The following is a 3,850-nucleotide window of genomic DNA, read 5'->3' on the forward strand; positions in this document are numbered from 1 at the left end:
ATATATACATACATACATACATACATACATACATACATACATATATACATACATACATATATATATATACATACATACATGCATACATACACACAACTTCAAAATAACATAAATTCTCAACCTGTACTGAAAACAGTTTCTGCGCCGTTAGTCATTCAGACCAGTCACTGTAGAGCTTTTTGGGACTGGGACGATGGTGGCAGTCTTCAGGCAGGTGGGAACTGTCTCCAGGGTAAGTGAGGTGTTAAAGATGTCTGCCAGCACCTCGCAGAGCTGACCAACACATTCTTTCAACATATTTCCGAGGATGTTGTCTGGGCCGGTTGCTTTGTGCAGATTAATCCTCCTGAAATTACTCCTTACTTCGGCTGAGGTCACGCTGAGATGCTCTTCATCCATTGGTGAGGCGAGTCTGGTGCTGGGTGGTCTGTTCAGGTCTTCAAAGCGTGCATAGAACTTGTTGAGGGCATCAGGCAGAGATGGGTCTTTGGGGCATTGTTCACTCCTTCCTTTATAATCTGTTATGCACTTAATGCCCCCCCACATGCTCCGAGGGTCTTGTGAGATGAATTGACCCTCAATCCTCTGTGCATATGTGGCCTTGGCCTTCTTAATACCAGCAACCAGTTCTTTCCTTGTCCTACTCTGCTCCTCTGAGTTTCCAGACCTGAAGGCAGTGTTCCTGGCTTCCAGCAGGGTGCGCACCTCTGCATTCAGCCAAGGTTTTCTGTTTGGGTAGCTTTTAACAATTTCTGAATTTCTACAAATGTTAACATGTGATTCTTGACCTGCCATTGTGTATCTGTTCCTACCAAACCCAGCCGGTCGAAGAAGATGGCCGCTTGTCCTGAGCCTGGTTCTGCTAAAGGTTTTTTCCTTATGAGGGAGTTTTTCCTTTCCACTGTCGCCTTCATGCTTGCTCAAGATGAGCGTTCTGTGATGGAGTTAAACTGAAAGCAGTTTGCTCCTCTGATAAATAATGTTAAATTATTTTATGTGTATGAATATTTCTGTTCAGTGTCCTGAGATGACTTCTGTTGTGGCTTGGAGCTATCGAAATAAACTGAACTGAACTGGTTCCATACATTCACTTTGTTCCAGTTCAAATTAATGAACTCAAACAAACACACACTGATTGATACACATCCAGATAAACACACATTCCAACTATTCAGACATTTTCACAGGCCTGCATTCCAAGGAAGGAGCAAACACTCACTCCCTGCAGAGAGGGGAAGCAATCTCTGGTTCTTAGCAACAACAACACATACACAAAAACACACCAGCTACCTCCCCAGAAACCCCAACCTAAATGTAAAAAAACAGACTTTCTTGATAAAAAAAGGTTATAAAAAGAGGGGAAAGGGGTTTAAGAGGGAATGAGGAGGGCTACAGAAGTGAGAAAAATCTGGGATAGAGGAGAAGATGAGGAGGAGATGGGAGAGTAGGCCCCTTCTTCCCTCCTCTGCTGAAGAAGAGAAAAACTGTGTTTACAGGAAAACAAGGCCGAAGTTCCCTCATGAGGACATGTGGAGCTGGTTTGTAGGCCAGGTCCACATCTACAATATTTCTTTGGCACTTGAATACAAAACGCCTACAAGCACACACTTGTGCACACACACCATCCAACACCATCATCACAAGACAATACAGCCAGATGTGCAGATGTGTCCCCTGGTGCACAACTCTTTAACTCTGCCCTCTTTTTCTAGCCTTCACCCAGGAAAAGCTGCCCACCAAAAGCCTGTCCCGCCTATCAGGCTTGTTTATGTAAGAATGACAGCGTTTCCCACTCATACTTGGCCAATATCCTACTGACACACACACGCAAACACAAATACACACCCCCAGTGAGCCAATGACCTGACTTCCATTGGTGTGCAGTCCCACCACAAGAAAACCACAGATGGATAATACATGTTAAATCCATTGTCTTGTTCTTGCAAATATATTTTTTCTTATACTTCAAAACATTTTAGAAACAGTTGATATTAAATTTTGTCACAACTACATGTGAAAATCCAAGAAAAACAAATGAGCCTTACATCCTGAAATCAGCACATTCCTGCAGAGATGCAGGGAGTGGGCTAGCTTGTGTTTCTAAACTACAACAAATATTATAGCCCGCTGCTATTAAGCGCTATTAAAAGTGTGTATGCGTGTGTCTGTGGGTGTGTTTATCTGTCAGTTAGCAAAATATTTCACAACCACTAAATACACTTTGATGCAACTTTCCCAGAGTTACTATTGGATTTGTGTTTCTAAAACTGATCAACTTATGGGTCATCCTTATGTAAGATGGCTGTCACAGCTTTAAACTACGTAAAGAAATTACTAGAATCCTGTCATTTTTACTAATACCGAGTTATGACTTGGCATGGTAGTCAATACGTGGTAGTTATGCCAATGATGCACTCAGAACATCAACTAATTATGTAGCATATTTCATGTGAAATTTGGCATGAAATAAATGCTATTTTTTTATTTTTTAATGCTTTCTTTTTTTTTAAAGGATAGTCTGGTCATTTTAAAAGTTATGTTCTGTCCAATAGTTATTCATCATTAGGAACTCAAACTGTGGCATCAGTCAAAGAGCACCGAGTATGAAAACAGGACAGAAGTCTCTGACCAGGCTGACTAAATGCTAGTTGTATGACGGCCCATTTGTATTGTTTTTTCAGAGTTAAAAATGTGTTTCTCAAAAATAAATAAAAATACCTGTGTGAGAGGATTAGCTAATAATATTAGTATCTTAGTGTATATCTTAGCTCCTTATATACAGTTTTTTATATTTTATATTTTTGCTATTTTTGGGTGTAACTGGAACTTTGAGTACATCATTTCACCTCATGTACCACATGTGATGTGAATGACAACGAAATTGACTTGAACTTGATTGAACCTCTACACTATAGCAAGACACCCTTTTTGATGAGAAAACAACAACAAGCTAATGTTTGTTGTTGTTTTGTCATCTTAAGAACATTAACGGTTAGGTAACCGAGTGTAGATATGCTAATGGTGTAGCAGGGGTGTTAAACTCACTTACAAAAAGGGGCCAAAATTCAAACCTTTTTCAAACTAAGGGCCGGTTTCAGAATCTACATTAACTCAAATTAGATACCAACATCTTTTCTTGGTTGCAGGTTCCTCAACAAGAGTTTGATTGGGCTCATTTGACGTTATCTGTTGCACTTTTGACATCATAATCAAAGATTACTGAAAAAATTAAAGAGATAAAAGTGTTTTACATTTGAAATAACATCTTGGGGCCCAGACAAGATGTCAACGAGGGCCACATTCGGCCCCCGGGCCTTGAGTTTGACACATGTTACGTAGAGGTTGCTAAATGTATCAGTCCACACGAGTTGAGCAAACTTTTGGACTGACTAGGCGTGCTGTTAAAGCGGACTCTGACAAGTCGAGAAATTTGTATGGGGATAGGTATACACTTAGAAATGGGATTAAGAGGTACGTTTAGGTGTAGGGACATGAGTAGGGGTACAGTAATAGATAGGTAAATAGGTAACAACAGGAAATGTTGGGCTTTGTCCCAAATAAAGCACCAGTTCTGAGTTGACTGGGTTGTGATTCAAGCTTCTCTTCATTTTAATATTACCATGAAGTACATTTGCAAACTTGTCTGTTAGAGGTCAATTTAATTCTCTGCAAATGAAATGATGAAGTGGTAGTCCCTCGTTAATCGCGGGGGATCCGTACCCTGAAGAACCGGGATAAGTGAAAAACCACGACATAGGAATTGTAGATTGTAGTACAAGTAGTAAGTAGTTTATTTTATTTATATATATATATGTATACATATATATACATATATATATATATATATATA

General features: G+C 39.7%; 1 protein-coding gene across 1 annotated transcript in view; it reads right to left on the reverse strand.

The window, feature by feature from the left end:
• Positions 1–3,850, reverse strand: part of LOC119427644 (fibronectin type III domain-containing protein 3B) — a gene marked incomplete at its 5' end in the record, with an annotated part of 20,245 nt that overhangs the window by 15,761 nt on the left and 634 nt on the right.

The sequence above is a fragment of the Nematolebias whitei genome, chromosome 21 (assembly GCF_014905685.2).
Source record: "Nematolebias whitei isolate Nwh7 chromosome 21, NemWhi1, whole genome shotgun sequence".
Taxonomy (NCBI): domain Eukaryota; kingdom Metazoa; phylum Chordata; class Actinopteri; order Cyprinodontiformes; family Rivulidae; genus Nematolebias; species Nematolebias whitei.